At 40.2% G+C, this 12,083-nt stretch overlaps 1 pseudogene; it reads left to right on the forward strand.

The window, feature by feature from the left end:
* The first annotated feature begins 1,022 nt into the window (after positions 1-1,022).
* On the forward strand, positions 1,023-2,370 carry LOC126514510 (tubulin alpha-1C chain-like; annotated as a pseudogene).
* Positions 2,371-12,083: the final 9,713 nt, after the last annotated feature.

The following is a 12,083-nucleotide window of genomic DNA, read 5'->3' on the forward strand; positions in this document are numbered from 1 at the left end:
TTCAGTACAGCAGCTATCGTCTTTCACAGTCATAGAAAATAGAGTGCAAAAGTGGGAAGTCAGTATGCAGGCCCGGGCTTGAAGGTCAGAAAGAGATACCTTGGATGTGTCTGCACTTTCCCTCATCCCTTCCTTCTTTCAAGAAATGCTTGTAGAAAGTGAGCACAAACTAGCAATACTTGCTAGTGCTGGGATAGGATAAGAATCGGAGAATCCCTCACTTTTTGAAACTGAAAATACATCAGGTAAAATAAAACTTAGACAAGTAATTATAAAAATCAGTAATTGCATATAATAATGACAGCTCTCACAAAGGGAAAAAGGCAAGGTGTTTTAAGAACACATAATTGGGAGGAAGGGATAAATTTTCCTACAATTTCTAAGACAGTAATGAATTTCCATGAAATGGGAACAATAAGTAAGGGAAAAGGACAGAAGAGAGAAAGCTCCAGTGTCTCTCACAGGAACAAGGGGAATTTTAAGGCTTCTGGAATATTCTGAAGAGCACTGTGGAAGTCACGGGAGGGTGACCTTCAGAAGCAGAGCAGTTGTGCCCCAGTAAATAGCAGTACTCTGAAGTGGAGAAAGACTTGGGGAAAGAATCAAAGGTCAGATCGTGAAGCACTTTGCATGCTGTGCTAAAAAAGAAAACTCCATTTTCATCCTGAATGGGGAGGTAAAAGCAAAGATGATGTCAAGTGTGTCCCTGAGGTTTCATGGCTAGTGGGATATGTTTGCAATTCACCTGGAAAAGGAATAAAAAAGAAACATTCATTTGCAGACTCTATGTGCTCTTGATGAGTTTAAAATGTCCAGGATTTTTCAGAGTGGTGTTGGCCAATGGCTGATACATTCACAACCTTCTCAAGAGGAAACCCTGAATAACCTAGATGGGGAACAAAACCAAGCACTAAATACCATGACTAGACTGCTGTTCCCCTGGACTCCTTGGTAGTCTGCTAGTGGGAGGTCCTAATCACCCTCTCTGACTCAGTTTTCGTGGACCACTTCCAGGACTAAATATGCGTGAGTGTATCTTCATCCACATCGGACAGGCTGGTGTCCAGATCAGCAATGCCTGCTGGGAACTCTACTGCCTGGAACATGGCATCCAGCCTGACGGCCAGATGCCAAGTGACAAGACCATTTGGGGAGGAGACAACTCCTTCGACACCTTCTTCAGTGAGACAGATGCTGGGAAGCATTGCCCCAGGCAGTGTTCATAGACCTGGAACCCACAGTTATTGATGAGTTTTCATTGGTACGTACTGCCAGCTCTTCCACCCCGAGCAGCTCATCACAGGCAAGGAAGATGCTGCCAATAACTATGCCCGTGGCCACTACACCATTGGCAAGGAGATCATTGACCTTGTCTTGGACAGAATTCGCAAACTGGTCGACCAGTGCACAGGTCTTCAGAGCTTCTTGGTCTTCCACAGCCTTGGTGGGAAAACTGGCCCTGGGTTCAACTCTCTGCTGATGGAGAGGCTCTCTGTTGATTATGGAAAGAAGTCCAAGCTGGAATTCTCCATCTACCCAGCCCCCCAGGTTTCCACTGCTGCGGTTGAGCTTTACAACTCCATCCTCACCACCCACACCACCCTGGAGCACTCTGATTGTGCCTTCATGGTGGACAACGAGGCCATCTATGGCATCTGTTGTAGAAACCTCGACATTGAGCGCCCCACCTACACTAACCTTAACTGCCTCATTAGCCAGATTGTGTCCTCCACCACTGCTTCCCTCAGATTTGATGGAGCCCTGAATGTTGACCTGACAGAATTCCAGACCAACCTGGTGCCCTACCCTCACATCCACTTCCCTCTGGCCACATATGCTCCTGTTATCTCTGCTGAGAAACCCTACAATGAGCAGCTTACAGTAACAGAGATCACCAATGCCTGCTTTAAGCCAGCCAACCAGATGGTGAAATGTGACCCTCGCCACTGTAAATACATGGCTTGCTGCCTGCTGTACCGTGGTGATGTGGTTCACAAAGATGTCCATGCTTCCATTGCCACCATCAAGACCAAGCGTACCATCCAGTTTGTGGACTGGTGCCCCACTGGCTTCAAGGTTGGCATTAATTACCAGCCTTTCACTGTGGTACCTAGTGAAGACCTGGCCAAGGTCCAAAGAGCTGTGTGCATGCTGAACAACACCACAGCCATCACTGAGGCCTGGGCTCGCCTAGATCACAAGTTTGATCTGATGTATGCCAAGCATGCCTTTGTGCACTGGTATGTGGGTGAGGGTATGGAGGAGGGGGAGTTCTCTGAGGCCCGTGAAGACATGGCTGCCCTGGAGAAGGATTATGAAGAGGTTGGGGCTGATAGTGCTGAAGGAGATGATGAGGGTGAAGAATGTTAGCCCCGTGGTGCATTGTCTATCCTTCATTGTCTTTTCTTTGTTGTTGTTTGTGTGTATCTGTCCTAAACTGTCAATAAAAATGTGTCCAGTGCAAGTGGGAAAAAATACTATGTCTAAAGTTGAATTTCACTGACTAAAAGACTATGAAAGTCAAACAAAAAGCTTATAATTAGCCAAAAAAGTAAAAATGATCTCCACTTAAAGGAGGGGCTGCTAACCAGCTTTCAAAATTACATAAAGTCTTGAGTACTATAAGAAGGTGTGTTATAAATGTCAGAAGCAGGTGTATAAAGATATGAAGAAATACATGCCAGTAGGAATAAAAGGACAAATGGAAGAGATTTTCCAGCATCATCCCAAGTTACTGTCTATTTTTATTTCTTCAGTATGTCTTTTAAATAGTGTATGTGCATGCATATGTGTGTCTCTCTGTGTGTGTGTGTATCACAGACTTGTAAACATGTTTATGTCCACAGAAAAACACACAGAGAGATACACACACAAACACAGAGACTCATAGACACAGGAGCACATACACATAAACAGTCATACATACACAGACACACATTGACACTAAATTACTAATACAAATGAAATCTAGGGTAGGGTTATGTGGGACAAATAGCTTATGAATCATGCTTTTACTGTATAATGGCTGTAAACGAAATGAGAGAAAACATGATTCCTGATAAAATGACTCACTTCTGTAGAACAGTTTGCAATGTTCCATCAGTTATGCTTCCTCGGTTCATTCTCTTACCAAAGTCAAAGTTGGAAGGTGCTTGGTTATTACCTAAGATTGTAAACAGCAGCAGATATTTGAACTGTGTTCTAATTTTCCTTCCAAGACCTTCCCACAATACTAGGAACCAAGCAGGTCCTTTCTTTCTCACTTATTAAGCAAGTGGTTAGTAAGTGACTCATAACTATTTTCTCCTGTTGTTTTTCTCAAGCCAAATATTTCAAAGAGACTAACAGAAAAAGAAGGGGTGAGAGATACATATTTTTTCAAGGTTCTTGGTAACTTCCAAAGTGATTCAAAATAGTTATCATACCCATCTCATCTTTAGTCTGTTCAATAGTCAATTATAGTCCTTAGAAAGGTAATGCCCTCTGCCAAAGCTATCCATAGCCCTAAGACCAAGGATAGCTTGCACTTACACAGATCTGATGCTTATGGAAATAAAGAAATTTACCCTTTGAAAAACAATTCCCTCATAGAAATTGGTAGAAACTAATAGTGAGAAGATTCTTTTATTTTTTCAAAATTCTATTTTATTCTTCTCTCCATAATATAGCCTCACTGAAGTTTCCTCTCCCTCTTCTACTCCCAGTCCATCCCCCACCTCTCCTCTTTCCTAGACCTAGTCCTCTTCCTCCATATCTCTTTAGAAAGGAGCAGGCCTCCAACGGACATCAAACAAACACAGCAGAGGCATAACAAGATGCAATAAGACTAGGCACAAACCCTCATATCAAGGCTCATCAGGCAATCCAGTAGTAGAAAAAGGGTACCAAGGGCCAGCAAAAGAGTCAAAGTATATATTCACTTATAAGCATGCATTAGCTGTTGATAGTCATGCTACAACCTACAGACTCAGAAAGGCTATGTAACAAGGAGAAGATTCTTAACACACATTTTTTTTTAACTTTTGGGGGAATAAGAAAACTGTGTTTGTGCTTCAGAAAATAACAATGGTAATAACACTGAGAATGTAACTTCTCGAGTCCAGCAAATAAGATTAAAAATTGAATTTAAGAAATATTACTGATGTTTACATAAAAACTCTGGTTTATTTTGGATAATTTGCAGTCAATGTATGTCTGTCAAATAATGTTTAACTAGTTTCTTGCATAGTTTTCTTTGGGACACTTTTGGATGATGTGGTAGAATTACTGGTTAAAATTTATCTTATAAAATTATAAAATTGTTAAACATTTTATATTAATAAGTTAATTACAAGATCTATAAATGACACAATTTCTTAGAAAATAATAATCACTTTTATTAATCACATCCAATTTATAAGAAAGTATGGTCTTAAGCAAATATTAAAAGAGAATGTGCTGGCCCAAATCATAACAAACAGGACAGTAAGAAACCCAAAAACCAACATGCGGGAGCAAAAGTCATGGAAATGCCTAAATGAGAGAGAAGAAAAGAAAGGAAAGGAAAGAGGTGGGGGAGGCATGGCAGAAGGATGACTATTCACCTTCTGCTGAGTTGATTTACCTGTTTGCTGCTTCTGTTGATTCCTTTACTGATAAATCAGAACCAGAGTTTCTAGTCTTATGTTACTGACTAAGGACTGTTTGCTCTCCAGGAAACCTTCAGATTAGGATTGTTGAGGTAACCTGCTTCATGGACTACTGTATTCCCAGTCTATCAGGGTAAGATACTACTATATTATTATTATTATTATTTCAACACAACCTAATTTAATAAATTGTGTTGTGTGTGTGTGTGTGTGTGTTCATGCTCACCCTGTTACTTTTGTTACTCTAAAGATCCCTGACTAATGCAGTTGCCAATGTAACACCAAGGACAGAAGACATTTGGCTTCAAGTTCCAATCTGTCACTGAGTATCACAGAGAGATAAAAATTCCCTGTTATCTTGACTGGGACAGAGAGTAGATTAAAGTTCCTATGTGAACAATCAATAAAGACAAGAAAACATATTAAATAAATGGTTTTCACTTGGATATCACACAAAGAAGAGAGAAAAAAACCAAGGTTTGCTAGTCTGTGCACTAACAACACATGAGATATGATTGAATTTGGAAAGTTCCAGAAAACACACACTAATGTGTAATGTCAGAACACAGGTCAGAGGTTGCCTTGGATATGTGTCCTAGTAGAAAAGGTTGTAGAGAATGCAGGAAGGAAGGCTTGGAAAGCATCATGGAGAAATTCTGAGAGATGTGTGTAAGACCAACCCTGGCATTGCTCTGTTGTTTTTACAGTGTGCTTGTCAAAACACATCGGAAGCACATGCTGACTGTGAGGTTTTCACATGCCACTGTTTAATTAATGTATATGAAAAAACTTTATAACCGAAGAGCTTACAAATCTGAATACCATTTATTTTTAAGTGCTGATAAGAACTCTTATCAACCTTAGAAGATTATTAATTTGATTAAACAGCATATTTATGTTTAAATGTTTGTAAAAACATTTAATACGTTACTTAGTATTTCAGAAGAGTTCAGCAAGTCTGCAGATTACTTTGTGGAATTCCAGATAGTGTGTATCCCTTTTTTTCCCTCCCCCTACTGTCTATGGAGAGCAGCCTATACATGAGCACAAATTTCTATCATGCCCCATAAGACCAGTCATTCTGAAAGCACCTCTAAGAGTTTGTTGGCAAGAAATCAATCTTCCAGCATTGCCAGGCTGTCTCATGCTTGGCTGCAGCACATTAAACTCCGTGTGTTCTCGCTGCTGCACGCCTGTCTGTGGAAGCCAAGCTGTTATGGAGCCAGTACTTCTGTCTGGCCACATGGCGGGAACAGGATGGGATGGAGGAAACCTGCAATTGGACTAATGCTGACATATATTCTGGTGTTCCATGACTTAAAGTGTCAGTGATCACTACAGACACACGCTTCTCACTGTGTTTCTACGTTTTTGATGAGAGTAGAAGAGTCAACTTTGTGACAGAGCAATGGGGCTGCTTTATGGCTCTATCAAATCTGTGTGCTGAAATCTTAACCCCAGTATCTCAAAATATAATCCTACTTCAAAATAAAAGTTCTTGTTTCAGTTTGAGGTGTGTGTGTGTGTGTGTTTCATAAGCACATGTGTGTATGCAAGGTGCATGTGTCTGTGGGCACATGGAGGCCAGAAAAGAACATTAGGTATTATGTTTTTTCACTGAAGCTGGACTAAGCTAGTGGCCAACAAGCTCCAATGATCCTCCTATCTGTAGGCCTTAGAGATAACTTTCACAGGAAAGAGTTATATTCCTTTACACCTTATTGATCATATTTTCAAAGACAGGAAAACAATGCAAAGATATCAATTCTCCTAAGTGTTTAAGACATCAACTATACACAATATGCTTATTTATTACTATTTTATATTTAATTAAATTTTAAGCAAATGATCTTTTCCTAATAAGTCTTACATTAGCTTAATTGCATAAAATTCCTAAACCAAATAAAATTATCTTGCATTTTAAAAGCAGTATGTGATAGTGAATCTAGATTGTCAATTTTTTAGACTGAGAAATACTTAGAAGCATAGCAGATTGCATCTCTAGGTATATCTATGGGAATCTTTTTAGAGACAATAAGTTAATAAAGTCTCTGGCCTAATTAGTATGTTAATTTTAATTGATTTGTAATATGATGGCATTATTGGGAAGTGATTGAAAGTAGAAGTTGTAACCTTTGAAAGATTCAATATAGTTCCCTGATTCAATATAGCCATGTTTTTGGGGCTGCAACTTCCACTGGTCCATTCTTTCATTTCCAGTCCTTTGCCTCCTGACCTGCAAGCATTGTCCAACAGCCTGCACTATATGCTACTGTCACCTCTGAAGCATATGATGCCAAGCAATCATAGACTAACTAAGCCCTTTTAAACCATGAGCCAAAATATACCTTTTCCTCAAGTTGTTTATATCAGGCTTTGGGAATCAAGTAACTGACGCCTACAAAGAGCTTTATTTGGCTGAGATTTTAGAAATCATAAGAACATTTTGAGTAAATAAAGAAGTTATCGACTAATTGCTGTATCCTCTAAAACAGAGTAAGATGGGCTTCAGTTGGTTGATTCATTGGTTGAGTTGCATAGGTTCAGTTCAGTTCAGTTGAGAAATTGCCTCTTGTCTGAACACAGCAAAAAGACGTGAGTTTGAATCCTTAGTAACTATGTAAAAACTTATCCTGACAGCATGATTCTGTCGTTGAAGTGCTTGACAGGAGGGGAGCATGCAGACAGCTAGATCCCTGATGCCCATTGGCCAGCCAACCTAGTTGAATTCATAAGCTCCAGGTTCAGTGAAAAATATTGTCTAAAAGTAACATGGAAGCTTTAGTGTGACTCAGTGAGTCACACAGTGTACCCTTTAGTACATATATCTTCACTTGCAAGTGTTCCTTGCCATGAGTCAGTTTAGTTCCAAGCCTCTGACTTCTGCTATCCCACTGATACTGATAGCCTCGCTGGGGCTCCTCTTGGTTAACCTGTTGTTGTCCTATGTCATGGAGATCTTGAAGTTTTAAATATACAGGTCTTGTTCCTTCAAGAGTTCTAGTAAGTCATAGATAAAGTGAATGTTGGAGTGGTCTAACTCATAGCCCTGGTAGGGGGCCTCAGTGGTAGTCTGGTGGGTCAGCCCATCAGTTTTCCATCTCCATCACTGCCTCAGCTAGCCACTCTTACCACCAGGACCAACTCTACTGTTTTGTCCAGCCGAGGTGCAAAGCCGGGTCTCTTACATTCTATAGTAGGTGAGGAGCAAAGACAGCTCTTCCACTCTCGTGAATCTGAAATCAACTTTCCTACCTGCAATAGGTAGTGAGGGGGGAGGGGGTGTCTAATTCTCACCCATGAACTGCAGCAATAATCAGATAGTGGGGCTGCTCTCCCACGCTCACACCTTCAGAGCTTACCCACACCCATGCCAAAGGGGTCAGCTCTACTGTGCTGCCCAGGAGAGGTGCAAGGTACTCTCTCCCAAGGGTTGCAATTGGTAAGGGGCAGAGCCAGTTCTCCCTAGCGCTGCAATTAGCGAAGGGTGGGGCCAACTCTGTGCAGCCCTATCCTCGCTGTCTTTGGTGGGTTCAAAGGCCACTGATATCAACACAGACTGAGGCTACTGCAGGGCTGGGAACCCAGACATGACACCACGCCTGTGAGTGGCAGTGTAGGCTGATCATATCAGTATGGCTCCAGAAGTGACTCAGCCCCCAGACACTAACATGGCTCTAGATGGCAGGCCAGGCCCTGGATGTCTTCAGTAGTCTTGGAGGCAACATGGGCCATAAATGTCAATATAGACCCTAACTGTGATTGGTCCATAGACCCAGGCATGTTTTTGTTCATTTGTTTGTTTGGTTTCGATTTTCGTTTTCTTTTCAATTTTATTTTATTGGTGGGGTAGAGGTTGCAAAGGCAGAGGGCAAGCATGAAGAAACGGAGATGGATGGTATTGGCATGCATGATGTAAAATCTTCAAAGAAAAAGTTTTAAAAAATAAGATAGAAAGGAAAACAAAGAAGACATCTGATACCTACCTCTGGCCTAGATACACACACACACACACACACACACACACACCCATGTACACAATCACATCAACACCTAAAAACACATGAGGACAAAAGAGAACAAGTTAGAGAAGCACTGATAAATCGTCAGGTATTGAGAAAAGATGTATTAATTCAACCATGCACATGACTTTTTAACTTGTGTCTACACTGTAAAAGTCATGATTTGTTTTGTCATTTAGCAATTCTTATAACAACTATGATATTTCAAATATCATGTGATTAAAAATATAGTATCTTGGCATATTGTTTTTCCTCAGTGATCTAAGAATCAATCTATCACATGTTTCCTGATCTAGGTTCCCATGCTGGTAAACTATTTTGACCATGCTTCATTTGCTTATTGCTATAAGTGAGAACTGAAGTCACTGGTTTTCTTACTGGCTGGAACTGACTAAGGGTGATCAACTGCCTGGATGATAAATGGCTTCTCTTTCTAAAATCCTTTGACGTCATACCACTTTCTCAATATATCCTCAGCCTTCCGTATCAGACCCCTTGATTCTTTCTGCCAGCTTCAGCAACCTACTCTCTTTATAAATTTCTTGTCCTTGTTAATAAAGTTTCTTTAGAGAAATTATTAAGTGGACAGATGGATAGATTTAATGATAGATAGATGATGACGATGATGATGATGATGATGATGATGATGAGAGAGAGAGAGAGAGAGAGAGAGAGAGAGGGAGAGAGAGAGAGAAAGAGAGAGAGAGAGGGGTGCATGGATATACACATACAAACATACATACATACATACTCACTGTAAGGAATTTGATCTTGTGATTACAGAGGTTAGCATATGCCAAGTCTTCTGTGTGGATAAGACCCAGGATTGCTAATAAGGCAGTACCTGACCATCTGTTACAGAAATTCCTCTTCCTGGAACTGAGTGGTCTTTTTGTTTACTAGTTAGCTAGAAACTGTTAACTAGTTTTTTTGTGAAGTTAACATATTTATTCATATATTGATTTTCATTTAGTTCTACATTTTTCTCTGCTCCCTTCCCTGCCTCTCCCCTACTCTTCAACCCTCTCTCAAGATCCTCATGCTTCTAATTTACTCAGGAGATCTTGTCTTTTTCTACTTCCCATGTAGATTAGATCTATGTATGTCTCTCTTAGCATCCTCATTGTTGTCTAGGTTAACTAGGATTGTGATTTGTAGGCTGTTTTTCTTTGATTTATGTTTAAAAACCACTTATGACTGAGTACATACGATAATGGTCTTTATGGGTCTGGATTACCTCACTCAAAATGATGTTTTCTAGCGCCATTCATTTGCCTGCAATTTCAAGATGTCATTATTTTTTTCTGCTGTGTAGTACTCCATTGTGTAAATGTACTACGTTTTCTTTATCCATTTTTCAGTCGAGGAGCATTTAGATTGTTCACAGATTTTGGCTATGACAAACAATGCTGCTATAAAGATAGTTGAGCACATGTCCTTGTTATACGTTTGAGCACACTTTGGATATATACCCAAAAGTGGTATTGCTGAGTCTTGAGGAAGGTTGTTTCCTAATTTTCAGAAATATCGCCAGACTGCTATTCAAAAGGGTTATAACAGCTTGCACTCCCACCAGCAATGCAGAAGTGTTCCCTCTATCCCACATCCTCTCCAGGTTAAGTTGTCATCAGTGTTTTTGATCTTGGCCATTTTTGCAGGTGTAAAATGGAATCTCAGAGGTGTTTTGATTTGCATATCTCTGATGACCAAGGATGTTGAACATTTCCTTGAGTGTCTTTCAGCCATTTTAGATTGCTCTGTTAAGAGTTTTCTGTTTAGGTCTGTACCCCATTTTTGCTTGGTTCTTTTGATGACCAATTTCTTGAGTTCTTTGTATAATTTGGAGATCATGCTCTTGTCTTTTGTGGGGTTGCTGAAGATCTTTTCCCATTCCATAGGCTGCGTTTTATTTGTTGACTGTGGTTTTGCTTTACAGAGCTTTTCAGTTTCAAGAGGTCCCACTTACTCATTGTTTATCTCAGTGTCTGTCCTACTAGGGTTATATTTATGAAGGGGTCTCCTGTGCCAATGTGTTCAAGTGTACTTCCCACTTTCTCTTTTATGAAGTTTAGTGTGGATGGCTTTATGTTGAGGTCTTTGATCCATTTGGACTTGAGTTTTGTGCATGGTGATAGATATGGATCTATTTTCATTCTTCTACACATTGATATCCAGTTATGTCAGCATCATTTGTTAAATATTCTTTCTTTTTTCCATTTAATAGCTTTGTTTCTTTTTCAAAAATCAGGTGTTCGAAAGTGTGTGGATTAATATCCATTGTTCCTCCTGCCTGTTCTATGCCAAAACCAGGTCATTTTCAGTGCTGTGGCTCTGTAGTAGAGTTTGATGTCAGAGATTGTGATGCCTTCAGAAAGTCCTTTATTGTACAGGGTTGTTTTGGCTATCCTGGCTTTTTTGCTTTTCCATATGAAGTTGAGTACTGTTCTTTCAAAATCTGTGAAGAATATTGCTGGGATTTTGATGGGCATTGCATTGAATCTGTAGATTGCTTTTAGTAAGATTGCCATTTTTACTATGTTAATTCTACCTACCCAAGAGCATGGGAGATCTTTCTACTTTCTGGTGTCTTCTTCAAAGATTTAAAGTACTTGTCATACAGGGCTTCCACTTGTTTGGTTAGAATTACTCTGAGATATTTTATACTATCTGTGGCTATGGTGAAGGATGATATTTCTCTGATTTCTTTCTCTTTTTTTTTCTCATCTGTGTACAGGAGGGCTACTAATTTTTTTAGTTAATCTTGTATCCTGCTACATTACTGAAAATGTCTATGAGTTATAGAAGTGCCTTTGTAAAATTTTTGGAATCGCTTATGTAAACTATCATATCATTAGTAAATAGTGAGTGTTTGACTTCTTTTCTGATTTTTAGCTTCTTGATCTCCTTTTGTTGTCTTATTGCTCTAGCTAGAACCTCAAGAACTATATTGAATAGGTATGTAGAGAGTGGACAACCTTGTCTTGTTCTTGATTTGAGTGGGATCACTATGAGTTTCTCTCCATTTAATTTGATGCTGGCTGTTGGCTTGCTGTATATTGCCTTTATTATGTTTAGGTATGTGCCTTGTATCCCTGCTCTCTCTAAAACATTTATAATGAAGGGATGGATGTTGCATTTTGTCAAAAGTTTTTTTCACTCTCACACTAAGGCTACCCGCCCAGAGCGGTGAGCCTCAAGGTCCTCAGTTAAGAGAGCCCGGCACCCTCAACCTGGGCTCCAGGGGCTCCTGTGCTCTCCTGGATCCTGCACTGCCTGCCCCGTCCTTCCTTCTGTCCCTGGATCACTGGGCTACCAGGCGGCCCTGTTTAGGTGCTGAAGAGTTCCATCTGGACGGCCTGCATTCTCGGCAAGGTCCTTTGCTCAGGAACAGTTTTCTGCTCCTACACTAAGGCTTCCAACCAAGAGCAGTGAG

Source organism: Alexandromys fortis, unplaced genomic scaffold (assembly GCF_014885135.2).
Source record: "Alexandromys fortis isolate MF-2015 unplaced genomic scaffold, M_Fortis_MF-2015_v1.1 scaffold_131, whole genome shotgun sequence".
Taxonomy (NCBI): Eukaryota; Metazoa; Chordata; class Mammalia; order Rodentia; family Cricetidae; genus Alexandromys; species Alexandromys fortis.